General features: G+C 39.0%; 1 protein-coding gene across 4 annotated transcripts in view; it reads right to left on the minus strand.

The window, feature by feature from the left end:
- The window catches only part of LOC140476284 (uncharacterized), a 105,662-nt gene that overhangs the window by 50,131 nt on the left and 42,111 nt on the right, over window positions 1–13,420 (minus strand). For all 4 annotated transcript variants that reach the window (XM_072568654.1, XM_072568653.1, XM_072568655.1 and 1 more), the window contains exons 2-3: window positions 7,352–7,404; window positions 6,781–6,885 (exon numbers count right to left, since the gene is read on the minus strand). The gene's annotated coding sequence lies outside the window, so the exon portion shown is untranslated. The remainder of the gene's footprint in view (window positions 1–6,780; window positions 6,886–7,351; window positions 7,405–13,420) is intronic.

Consider the following 13,420-nt stretch of genomic DNA (forward strand, 5'->3'; position numbering starts at 1 on the left):
GAGAACATCCTGGGATCTGTAAACTTCGGAGTGAATCGTCCTAGAGGTTGGAAGTGCTAAACATTAATAGAATCATGGATTCATTGACTGATTACAGTCTAGAAGGTGGCCCATCATAGCCCATTATGTTTATGCTGGCTCTCTGCAGCCTCAAATCATTAAGTCCCATTCTCTGTGGTCCTTTAAAGTTTCTCTAATAAATTGTCATTTGAAAGTCCTGATTGCAACTGACTCCACCACATTCTTTACAAAGTGCATTGAAGATTTTAACCCCAGGCAGGATGTCAAAGTATTTCTCGGGTAGGGAAAGAGTTAAAACAGGGACGAAGTGAGGATTGCAGATGCTGGATATTAGAGTCAAGAGTGTGATGCTGGAAAAGCATGCAGGTCAGGTAGCATCCGGGGAGCAGGAGAATCTGATTCAGGTATAAGCCCTTCATCAGGAATGAAGCTTGTGGGTTGGGTGGCAGAGAGATAAATGGGAGGGGGTTGGGGCTGGGGGGAAGGTAGCTGAGAATGCAATAGGCAGATGAAGGTGGGGGAGAAGGTGATAGGTCAGAGAGGAAGGTGGAGTGGATAGGTGGGAAAGACGATGGACAGGTCAAGAAGGCGATTTACATGTGAAAGAACTGAAACCAACATGTTCATTCTAAAAGATGAGAGACTTAACTAGCAATCCAGGTCTTTTTCAATATATAATTTCAGTTACATCACAATGTAAGCTTTTGCTATAAATTCTGTGTCTTATGATCTTATTCTCCACAACCACCTGATGAAGGGGCAGCGCTCAGAAAGCTAGTGCTTCCAAATAAAACTACTGGACTGTAACCTGGTGTTGGGTGATTTTTAACTTTGTACATCCATTTACATTTTACAACTATAACTTTTGAAGTGTAGTCACTGTCTTGATGTTAGTCAATTTTAGCAGGTTCACACAAGAAACAAACAGCTGAGTGTTCATATAATTTGTTTTGTTAGAGACGATGGTTGGTCAGGACACCAAGAGTTAAATGATCTTTCACAACCATCTGAATCAGGAACAGGTTTTGAAAAGAGGACACCCTGAATATTATATTGAAAAGTCACAGCAGATTACACTACATTCTGCTACAGAACCCATAAATGTTTGATTTCCAGTTGGAAGTGCTGCTAACTGATGCATGTGTTCACACTTGAGAGGCAATCAAAACTGAAGCTAATTTTTTTTCCCTATGTTTTACAATTTTCTTGCTACTTTGCTTAGCTTCTTGAGAAAATAGAAAGAGGAAAAGACAAACAAATTGTAGTGCAGAGCTGGGTGTGATCTAGAACAGGTGAGGTTGTTGGGTGCAATTAGCCTGAAGCATTTTCTCACATTTTGCAAAGGTTACATCAAGTAGAGTTACATAGAATAAAATAAACTCAACAGGTGGTTACAGCTTTTACATTTTAATCTTTCAGCTTACAGAGCAATTCTAGACACTGATCATAGTTATATTGTGAAAAGTCAAAAGGAGATAGTATTTTTGCATTTTTTTTTGGACATGAATTATAACCTACCCATCAACATTGATTTTGATCAAGCAACACACCCAGACCTACACCCCATCCCGTCCCCATAACCCCAGATGGAGTTTTAACCATGGCAAACCTACCAACACTGCACATCCCTGGACACCACAGGGCAATTTTTAACATGGCCAATCCACCTAACCTGGACACATCTTTGGAGGAAACTGGAGGACCCAGAGGAAGCACCGAAGACTGGAATTGAACCTGGTCCCTGGCGCTCCAGAGAAGATGTTAGATGCTCATCTGAATTACAGCTCTTAAGAGATTGAAAACAGGACCACTAAGGTGATAGCATAGTCAGATCTAAATCCAAAGAAGCTGATTGTTACAAGACAGTTAGTTATCTTTTAATTCAAGATAATCTGGAGTCATTCAGAGACGGTGATCTAATCTCATACAAATATACCATGAGACAAGCCCACGTAAACTATTTGTTATGGAAACAGAAACTCAAATCAATGTTTATTAAAAGTGATATGTGAGTTTTAATACATTAACACAACAGAGGCAGCTGGAATCTTGTTGAGGGGTTGGGGGTCTCACCTGTTGATTGAAGAGCTGGAGAGACACCCAAGATGCCACTGGAAAGACCCTCCAAACCACAGGCCAGTCAAGCAGTGTGAGGCTAACAGAGGGTATCCCACTGGACTTAAGACCCAGGGGGTCAGGGTTTTGTCTACTCGGAGCTGGAAGCTGATCAAGTGTAGTAGGTCTTGTTTTAAGAAAATACAGCTGGCAGTAAGTTTGAAAGCACACTGTAGTTACCATGCCCTCAGCTGTTTGTCCATTTGTGGATTCTGTACTCCCTTGGTTGCTTATTGTCTGCACTTATGTTCTTGTAGGCTGCACTGGCTTATTAGACTGCGACTCTTCAGAGTTCCAAGCATCCCTAATTTGTCTTATAAGAGATTTAAGCCATCTCACAACTTCAGTATTGTAAACTCCTTATTTGCACTTTGACAGTGCAGTATTGAATGCTGCTCTCTAGTACAGTGTTTCATTCCAGCTCCATTACATTCGCCTCTTTCACCTGCCCTCTTCTGCTCTTCTGAAGTCAGAGTTGTATCATCATCATCATCATTATCTATTTGCATTCTAATTAAAACAGCCCTTGTGCTCTGCAGCATAACAGGGCAGATCAGGAGGAACACTCCTTGCAGGCACAGGATTGAGGAGATACACAGGACACAGTAAAGTGGGAATGGATGAGGTTTCCAGGGTTGGGAAGTGGTGTGTGCATGGTAGTCGGTTCAAGGGCAGGGGTCTGACTCTCAACACGCACCCCCTCTCTATTGTCCAGTCCCTCAATTGATGTCCAGTCCTTTTTTCTGAAGAAGACCTATTAGTTTGGAAGAGTTCTATACAGACGCTGCCAGAGCTGCTGCATTTGTCTGGCACTTTCTGATTTTATTTCCCATTTCCAGTATCTGCAGTTATTTGTTTTTATCAAATTTTAAGCTGTACACATTTATTTTCCGATGTTTACCTTTGTTCCTAAACATGAAAGGTAGTAGTGGCACTTTACAGCCTTCCAGACTCAAGAATGAGTTCAACAATCTTAGATCATAATAAGCACTTTCACTTCATAGGATGACAGCTGTTGGTAACCATTCTGCTATTGCCATTTACACACCCAAGACCCGCCTTTTGTTTCTTTACTTATCCCATTACATTCCTGTTCGGCCCTGCAGTCCTGTCTTCCTCTTTGCCATTTGACTGGAATTCTTTAGAAGTAGAAGCCCTACAGTATGGAAACAGGCCCTTCAGCCCAACAATTCCACACCCGACCCTCCAAAGACTATCCCACCCAAATGATTATTCTACAGTTATCTCTGACTAATGCACCTAACCAACACGTTCCTGAAAACTACGGGCAATTTAGCATGGCCAATTCACCTAAACTGCACACCTTTGGATGGTGGAAGAAAATGGGATCACCCGGAGAAAACCCATGCAGACACAGGGAGAATATGCAAATTCCACACAGACAGTCACCCGAGGCTGGAATCAAACCTGGTCTCTGGTGCTGTGAGGCTACAATGTTAACCACTGAGCCACCGTGCCGCCCGTAATTGGCTGAAATAAAAAAAATTAATGGATGAAAGAATCAGTTGAAACCTAAGGGGAGGCAGGCAGTGACTTAAGGTGAAATATTGTCTGTATTCTAGAAACTTTGAACAACAGTTTGAAATCTTGTCACAGCAGGAACCTGCTGACATAAATATCAGGAGTTAGCATTTGTACTGCACTTTTAATTTAGCAAAATATCACATGATGCTTATCAGTAGTATCAAAAAATGCAATTTTTGTTGCTGAGCAACATAAAGGTGTCAGGACAGATGATCACAAACTTGGTCAGAGAGGTAAGTTATAAGGTATTTTTGGAGGAGGGAGAACTTGGTCGGCATGGACGAGTTGGACCGAAGGGTCTGTTTCTGTGCTGTACATGACTAACTTTCATTTTATTACAGAGCTTCCTTTTCGCACATTCCTCCCCTCTCCTTTCCCTGCCTCTGCACATTCTTAAAATCTACTGCATCTCATTGGCCAACATGTAAACTCTGTCCTTCTCCATAACTGCTGCCTCCACTGCTGCGTATTTCCACAATTTCTGTTGCTGTTGCAGTATATTGAAGTTACTGTCAATTAATGCAAAAAAGACAATATCATGAGACCACTTTCAGGAAAAATGATACTGCTGTGTGACAACTCATTACTTCACAAGGAGTACCTTTACAGATCTTTTGTGGATTATTTCAAATTTCTATGCCTCATGCTCAGAATTAAAAGCATTCATATTTACGTGACAAAATCTAACAGAAATATGATGGGAATCTTCACCATGTTCAAACAGCGGATTTCCATCATATTTGTTTTGTCAGCAGTTGTACTCTACCAGATTTCTCTTTATTTTCAATCTGTTTAGAATTCGGATGTATCCACATGCTACTTCGACAGATTTTTATTTCAGAATTACACAGAATTTGCAGCTCAGAAACAGGTTATTTGGCCCAATTGACCCTGCTTCATTAAACCCGATGCACAAATGTTTCCTTCTGTCTCAGGTTCTTATTTGACATTCCCTTGACACTATTTACATTAATTGCAGTATGTGGTTGAAAGTTCCACATTCCAACCAATCTCTGGGTAAAACTATTTCGCCTGAACGTTTTATTAAAGTTGTTGTTGTCAATCTTGTTTTTATGACTCTAGTCGTAAATATGAAAACCTACAGGCATTGGTCACTCAAAAACAGAGGTTCACGGCCCAGTTTTTGTGCTTACTTGTTAGAATGCCTCTTGTTGTCATTCACATTACCTACTCGCGTTGCTTCTGTGTCTCACTTCAACTTTCTGTCTGCCAGGGTTGTAGTCAAGAACTCTTTCCTCTTTTTCATAATTAACTTTAACTGAAACTGCTGATGCAGCTCAGCTATTGTAAGTAATTTTGTAATTATGTGTATAATTCTCTCAGGTTTTAACATACAGCTGTGAAGTTCAGTCATTATCCTCACAGCCCCAGTTCTGGTTTCCTCACCTAAGGAACAGTGTGGTTATGATAGACGGAGTGCAATCAGACTGGTTCTTGGGATGGTTGGGCTGTCCTTTGAGAAGCAATTGAGAGCTTGAAAGGATGTGTACCAGGCAGGTTCAGCCATTAAGTAAGTTGAAGACAGAGATGATAAAGATTATTTTAAGGGAATTTTTTTTATATTTTGCAATGGAATAGCAATAACTGATACAATCTTTGACATTACTCTGCCACTTGCCAGTTAGGAATTGCCTCAAGAGATATGGGCGTAGCACAAGATTATGACGGTGAATTAGATATCAACCATGGTCTTTACTGGTGGAGCTGGTTCAAGGGATTGTTTTGCCAAGTGGCAAATCAATGCCTCCTCCCACTTGTATGCTGCATTCCAGAGTACTGTATTTACAAGTATTTACACAGTTTAATTGTATCAACCTGCTTGTACCATTGCTCCAGAGCTGGTAAATGTGCCAATAAAAGTAGCATCGATGCTGTTAAATATCCAGGTCCTCCTCTATTAGAACAATTGCGTTCTGTTTTCAGAAAACTTTTAACTTTAATTCTACCTGTTTGATTAGCTTGAAAAACAAAATCAATTTGCATAAGATGTTGTTCCCTTCGGACTCCATAGATCCCAGAAAAATGGTGGGCAGAACCCAGATACATAAGACTCGACAGATCTAATTGTTACCAGCAGGATAAGGGCTGAGGCTGTGAGTCTCACAAGATGGAAGTCCATACTCAACTAGACCATTTGAACTTAGTGCTGACCCCAACCAGATCCCATGTTAATTTACACAAGGGCTTAATCCTTGGTGTGAGATGGACAGATCGATGGAGTAGGCATTTGTACTTTGAAGGATGGTCAGCAATTTTTCTAAGTGTCATGGTCTTAAGTTCTTAAATCTTCTGCTGTTTAAATATTAAAAGAGGAAGTTGACATTGAGATGGCAGCATGGGGAGAGTGGAGGTGGGGGTTGGTGGGGTGCGGTACATGGGGCCGCGAATGTTGATTAACGGTTTGAGAGGTGACGGGTGAAAGGTGTGTCCACATCTAAACACCTGCGACAATGTCCCAGAGGACTGAGCTGAGCCTTCTCACCAGCCTGTCTCAGCACTTGCCCATCTCCATGTCTGCGTTGGATCTGCTTCAGGAATCAGCAAGTCAGAAACGATCTCAAATCTCCCAGAGCAAATTAGTTCAAACAGGGATCCTTTGAAATGGAATGGGTCTACCGAATCTGGAAATTTCTGGATACGAGCTAACATGTCTAAGGCAAAATTTATTGTTTTGAAGTGGACATCCCATGTATCTAAAAATGTGACTTCAGCACGTTTCAAGTCATGACTTCTCCTGCTCTTGCTTACATTTCTTAGACTAAGGTAAACGTGCATTTCAGAAAAGGATAAGACCAAGTGGTCAAATTTAGTAGAATAGCAGTTTGAACAAAAGTGAGGGAGTGAGCTTCATTTTCAAATCAACAAACCACAACAGTGCACAATACTTTCAGGATTCACCTTTTGGGTTGGGGGTGGTTATGTCAAATTTCTTAATCTGCCATTCCGAGAAAGGAGTGGCATTCATACTCAGGGATTGTTAGTCAGGCAATCTACAATTATTCATCCAAGGCTGAATTACAGATCATCCTTGATTTTGGCTGTTTTGTTGTAAGTTCCACTTCATACTTGTTTACATACCCTCTTTCCTTTGTATTCCTCTGCTAGTGAATAGTCATATACTGGTGAAGATCCCTGAGGCCTTGGTCTAACAGTTTCTACAAATTCTGTTGGCAGCTCACACACCTATGAGAGAATGAATTGCAAATAAAATCCATTCCTTTAAAACATTAGCTTATTCTCAAAATATTACATCAAAATTATAATGAGCATGTAAAAGATTATTTTGAATGAATCTTTTTTATATTTTGCAATGGAGTAGCAATAACTGATACAATCATTGACATTACTCTGCCAATTGCTAGCTCAGCAGTTTGTATGAAGATCTAAGCATTGCTGGTACAAATTCAAATATTTATCAGACTAAAAGCTGAAAATAGCACAAAACAGCAAGCAGTATTTTGTGTAAGTGCATATTTGTTCAATGAATGTGATAAACCAAATTAGAAATGTTTATTTAACTGATATTGCATTTAATAAATTCTGTTTCTTTTTTTAAAGTTGTACTTTAAAACACCAGTGCATAATAAAATTAACGTAAAGAAGTATTTCATAAAATGACTTTACAGATTTAAAAAAATATATTACTCACAGAATCACGATCCCCAGGGTCTACCTCAGCCTCTTTTAAACACTGGACAGAACCTATAAAAGTGTTGAGATAAATGACACTTAGTAATTGAATAACATACAGCAACAACTGCGCACATACTCCAGAGTTCTTGTTACATATGTTCTGATAACACATGCAAGCACTTCATTTAGGCCTGTTTCTAAAATGGTCACTGATTCCCACATCAGAAATCTAATAGACAAAAATAAGCATCGTATTTAGAACAATAAGATCAAATCTCTTCCTAACATCATACATTGAAAGATCTCTGATTGTTGAAAACTACTTCTAATTATTACAAAAGTAATTATTTTTGAACCTCACAACAAAAGGCTTAACTTCAGGATAATCGTAAAATAATACATCAGTAGAGAAGCGATACATTTTATCATCAGAGATAAAGGGTGCACTTTGTTTTAACAGTATAATCAGTTTGCACAATCACACAGTTCAGCACAATAACACAAAAATGAATCTAAATCAATGAGTTGGGCTGTTCAAAACATAAACTGAAAAAACTGCAGATGCTGTAAATCGGAAAGAAAAACAGAAATTGCTGGAAAAGCTCAGCAGGTCTAGCAGCATCTGTGGAGAGAAATGTGAGTTAACGTTTTGGGTTGAGTGCCCCTTCCTCAGAACACAGACCTGAAACATTAACTCTGATTTCTCTCTACAGATACTACCAGACCTGCTGAGCTTTTTCCAGCAATTACTGTTTTTTTGTTGAAAGCACGTATTTTACAAAAGTGTAATAGCTATGAACAAGGCATGATTTTTGTTATAAAGCCTTTGTAAATGAGTCAATTGCTTTTATAATGTCCAGAAAGCAGAAAGAGAGAGAGAGATCCTTAATGTGTATTTTTTTAATTACTATATTTTAAATTACTGTTCCTTTAATCAACCGTTGTCAACATGAGTATCATTATTCATATGATGCCAGCTGACTACAATTTCTGGAAAATTCAGATAAGTTGTAACCAGGGAAAAAAGCATGTATCATCCTCCTGGACTGTCATATTATATAGACATTACAGCCAAGCCAATACAATGAAACAATAGATGAGATATCCACACCAGCCAGTTCCTAACAAAGCAAAGCATTGAAGTACATTATGTTGGAGATAATGCTACAAAATGCGTGGTTATCTGGTACACAGTGGATTTTAATGATACACCTCAAATCATCTCATTCACTAAAATGTCTCAATCTGAAATCCTAGTCATGTAAATAAATTTGAGGACTCTAAAACAGTTTTAATTTTGGAACTTTGACTTATGTAATAATTTTGTTTGTTACAGCAGAACACATCACTTCAGGTCCAGACTTAGCTACCGCCTGCTACTGACTTCAATCTCTCTCAAAAGTCTGATGTCTGGAGAGAGTCCTTTCCCTGTGAACTGAGCCAATTTCCTGTTTACAACTGCTGCGCTCTCATCAGCAATTTGACAATATCTGACTCCTGCCGGTTTCTACTCGACTGAAAGGACCACTCATTGAACATTAGACAGTCCAATTCACATGAACCAATACCAATACATTTGATGTTGCCATTTGTGATGTGTTACTCCTTTTCTTTCTGTTCCTTGGATACTTGTGAGCGTGCGTTCTGAATCGTTTCCCTAGGTTTTGAATGTATGAGAAAACCCAACATTGTTTTAATTCAAAAGATATTGGGTCATGGGTCATCCTTAAATTGGACTTCAATAACATGGATGAGCAAACACACTGCCTCTTGCTTTTTGAGAAAAGGAAAAGGAAAATAAAAGAAATTAAAACCCCCCCCATAGTAAGGACAGATGAGGGGAACAGTAAAAATGCTTCAATTCACCTCTCCCTCCCATCCTTAACATCCCATTAAAGCATTCATAGAATATAGAGCAGTACAGCATTGGAGTGGGCCCTTCAGCCCACAATGTTGTGCTGAACATGACACCAAATTAAACTAATCTTTTGCCTGCACTTGGCCCATAACCCTCTATTCTTTGCATATGCATGTGCTCATCTAAAAGCCCCTTAAATGCCCCCATCTTATCTGCCTTCACCATCATCTGTACTCATTCCAGATTCCTACCACTCTGTGTAAAAACAAACTTGCCCCTCATATCTCTTTTGAACTTCCCCTTCACACTAAATGCATGCCCCAATATTAGACATTTCAATTGTATGAAAAAGAGTTTGAAGTAAATTTTATTGCAAGGATGGTAAACAATGATTTAATCCTGTATATTTTGACATAGCTTTTACTCGATCAAATTAGCCATATTTTATAAATTGTGAGAACATATTGATACGTTTGTCAAACACATTTCATCATAGATGCTTTATAATAACCTGGTGCAAACATTTGCACTTGGTACCTTTTGAATAGCAATAGACCGTATTCTAGAATTCTACTCTGATAAACTGCTCAGAGTGTGCAGGCAAGTTGCTAAGTGTGTGGAATCAAGAACAGGATATGAAATTTGGCTTCAGAGCAACTTCTTTGAGTGAGAGGTAACAGCTGTGCACAACAAAACACTCACCCAAAGGAACTGTGCTTATGAAGTCAACTGTGTTGGCTTTCCAAGATCTCTGCCAGGTTCAAAATTAAATTGTATATGTGCTACTTTTGTCTGCACTTCATAAGGCAAATAATGGGCAGTGCAATCGGCCAAGATCTGAAGCTCTATGAACTGAGAGTTTGTGGGATTCTGGATATTAGTGTTGGCCAGCAGATAGAAAGAATGAACATAGGAACATTTCCAAAGAGCCTTTCATGATACTAAGATATCGCAAAGCACTTTACAGTCAATGAAAAACAGTTGGATTGTAGTTATTAAATAATGGAGGAACAATGGCACCATCATAAAGTCCTTCTCACAGCAATGAGGCAGTGATCAAATGTTAGTTAAGGAATAAATATTGATAGGACCCGGAGAAAAATTCTCCTGTTCTTTGAATAGTCATTGTAATCACTTCTGTCCATCGGAGAGGACATATAGGGACTTGGTTTAATGTCTTATTTAAAATATGGCATCTCTAACAGTGCAACACTTAAAGCACTGCACCATACTGACCAAACCGTGGTTAATGAGCCAAACTGAGTGGTGTGTCCAGGTTCAGCTGGTAGACGGTGTCAAGACCCTGGGAGATATCCAGAGGAAGCCGTTAAATTGAGACTTAGCTGAAAGGACTTTAGTTAGAAAAAATGTCTTGAAAACTATTATTTTCCAATAAAAAAATCACAGACTTAGAAAGATTCAATTGCAAAAAGATCATCTCCACACCAACCCTGTAGAGACTCCTCGGGATCTTATATATTTCAATCAAGTTGCCTTTTACTCTTCTAAACTCAAGCGAATACAAGCCTAGCCTGTGCAATTTTTCTTTATGAGAAAACCCACTATTCAAGTTATTATCCAGTAAATTGTAGCCAGACTGAATTGCATGCTGGTACACTCTGGGAAGTTCAGTAGGTCTAACCAAATATGAGCATAACAAGCTACAGGCTCAACAGCAGAAGACAACATAATTAACCAACATAATGAGATCTTGTCTGATGAGATAAACATCAGGAGATAATCTGATCAATTGAAATAATGAGATTATGTCTCCTGAAACAATACAATTTGGTGGTTTGCTGCATGCAGGAATGCAGGTATTGAGTCACACATGTCTTTGAGAAATAATCCATGCATATACTGGTGAACAGAACACTAGAGTGACAACCCAGGAACAACCTATCACAAGAAGACAGAGGAACCCTGAGCTAGAACCCATAAAGACTGTGAGCTTGGAGCAGAGAGACCACAAAACCGGTAGTCAACCTCTGTTGGTGCCTAGCCAGTGTGACTCAGACTTGACTCATTGATCTTGCTTGGGAAGATAAGTATTGTTTATTTTTTGGGAATAGATTGTAGCACTTTAGAACAGAAGATAGTCACTTGCATTTCAACAAATATTGATTTTGATTGAATGAAGTCAGAGTTTGTGAGTTTGTGTTCACTAAATAGATTTAGCAGCAGAGCCTCAGTCAACGCAACCTTCTCTGAACTCGATCCAATACATTTAATCTTACTTAAATAAAGTGACCGATGCTGTGCCCAGTACATCAGAGGTCATAGTGTCATGGAGATGTACAGCACAGAAGCCTGTGCAATTAGATAATACAGTCAGCTCTGCTCTAATGCAATAGTTCCATTCTTGGGCAATCCTGTGTTATAAGAAAACCTTGTAATCGCAGCACCATTTAAACTAATGGGGTTGAATTCTATCATAATCAGTACACACTTTAAAACTTCTTGCTTTAAAAACAGTGTCCCCAATGTGTCAATTGTGTTATAGTGAATTTGTTTTAACAAAATGCATGTTACAGCAAAACAACCTATATGCTTCAATTTTTTCATTCTTCCTTCCAAAATAGGCAATTTCATGTGTTCCCAGGCTAGGGAAACAAAGCTAATCAGTGGCTAGCACAGCAGTTTTGTTTTCACCTCTATATGTTATAAATCGTGGAAAAAGTTCCAGTTGTATAAGCTTAAAAGCTATTAAACATGTCAACGCAAATATGTTGCTGATGCATAATACAATGAAAAGTTTCCTTTTCATTATAACTATGTTAGAAGATCAGGCAATGAACAGCATTGCTACCGAGTAGGAAAAATGATTGATAAGATAGTCTTAAGGAAGCATTAGTTTTATACAATAATTTCTGATCTGTTAGTCTTGTTGAAAGCGTATTGACTTGTATCTTCCTGTAGTAATACACATAAAGGCAAAAAACTATGGATGCTGGAAATCTGAAAAAAACCAGAATGATGGAGAATCCCAGCAGATCTGGCAGCATCTGACTCATTCTGAAGAAGTGTCATACTGGTCTCAGCAAGTCTGGTAGCATCTATGGTGACAGAAACAGAGTTAACCCTTTGAGACAGGTATGACTCTTCTTCATAATGATTCAGATGCTGCCAGATCTGCTGAGTTCTCTACCATTCTCTGTGTTTGTTTTTCAGATTTTCAGCATCCATAGTATTTTGCTTTTAATTGAGTATATATAATTTGTGTATTACTACAGGAAGATACAAGCAAATACAGGTAAATTAAAATAAATTTGCATTGGCGGATATCAGAAATTTTAAACACATTTGAAGGAACCACATCATCCAGTGTGAAATTTCTTGAACTAAAATGGAAGATGACAGCATTGATGCATTACGATATTGTATATAAATAATGCCTCTCACAGGGGAAGCAATGGTCTAGTGGTATTATCACTAGACTATTAGTCCAATAACTCAGTTAATATTCTGAGGATCTGAGTTCATCATGACAGATAGTGGAGTTCGAATTCAATGAAGATTCTGGAAGTAAGGGCATAATGATGATCATGAAACCCCATTGTTGATTGTCAGGAAAAGCCCACCTGGTCTGCTAGTGTCCTGTAGGCAAGGAAATTTGCCATCCTTACCTGGTCTGGCCTACATCTGACTCCATGCTCACAGTAGCATGGTTGACTCTTAACAATTAGGGATAGGCAATAAGTGTTGGCTTAACCAGAGACTCCCACATCCCATACGTGAATAACAGAAAGAGGAATTAAATTGAACAGCATTGCTACTGAGTAGGAAAAATGATTGATAAGATGGTTTTAAGGAAGCATTAGTTTTATACAATAATTTCAGGATATTTTTGGTCCTCTTGGAGACTGTGACTCATTTGTTGCTGTCTACTTCTGTCTGGTTGGAAGGAGAATGGGAAATTGCATATTAGTGAGATGAAATGTCACAACATGAGCAAAGTTGCCACCCAAGTTGATAGGGTTGTCAAGGAGACGTATGGTGTGTACGTTTCATTAGCAGGGGGATTGAGCCACAAGGTTATGTTGCAACTCTATACAGCCCTGGTTAGAACACACTTGGAATATTGTGTTCAGTTCTGGTCACCTCATTATAGGAAAGGTGTGGAACCTTCAGAGAGGGTGGAGAGGAGATTTACCAGGATGCTGCCTGGACTGGAGGGCATGTCTTATGAAGAAAGTTTGAGAGAGCTAGGGCTTTTCTCATTGGAGC

This window comes from Chiloscyllium punctatum, chromosome 4, assembly GCF_047496795.1.
Source record: "Chiloscyllium punctatum isolate Juve2018m chromosome 4, sChiPun1.3, whole genome shotgun sequence".
Lineage (NCBI taxonomy): Eukaryota > Metazoa > Chordata > Chondrichthyes > Orectolobiformes > Hemiscylliidae > Chiloscyllium > Chiloscyllium punctatum.